Source organism: Etheostoma cragini, unplaced genomic scaffold (genome assembly GCF_013103735.1).
Source record: "Etheostoma cragini isolate CJK2018 unplaced genomic scaffold, CSU_Ecrag_1.0 ScbMSFa_849, whole genome shotgun sequence".
Classification (NCBI taxonomy): Eukaryota; Metazoa; Chordata; class Actinopteri; order Perciformes; family Percidae; genus Etheostoma; species Etheostoma cragini.
In genome coordinates, this window is record NW_023269482.1 from 13872 (window position 1) to 14268 (window position 397).

Consider the following 397-nt stretch of genomic DNA (forward strand, 5'->3'; position numbering starts at 1 on the left):
GGGTTCATAAGTGCTTCTCTTTGGGGTTGTCTTGGTAGTGATTTCATCATCAGACATATCTCTGAACAAATGCAGAGACAAGCTATTTCACAATTCTTCCCAACACTAGTAACATGCATTTATCTGGCAGCAGAACTACCCAAACACAAGCACTGCCTTGAATTAAGTATGCAGTAAGTGCTACATGTTGGGGTAGTTTTGCTGACCTCTGAAGTCCAGGATTTCCTTCATAAAGAAATCTTTAAAAGGATGTTCTCCCTGGTTACTGGTTGAACAGTGCTGAAATGTTATGTAAGTCATTCCTATTACCCTAACTTTAGCATTGACTTGATTGTTGAATTCAGTAAGTGCTACATGTTGCGGCAGTTGAACATGACAATGCTACAGACTGTAAATG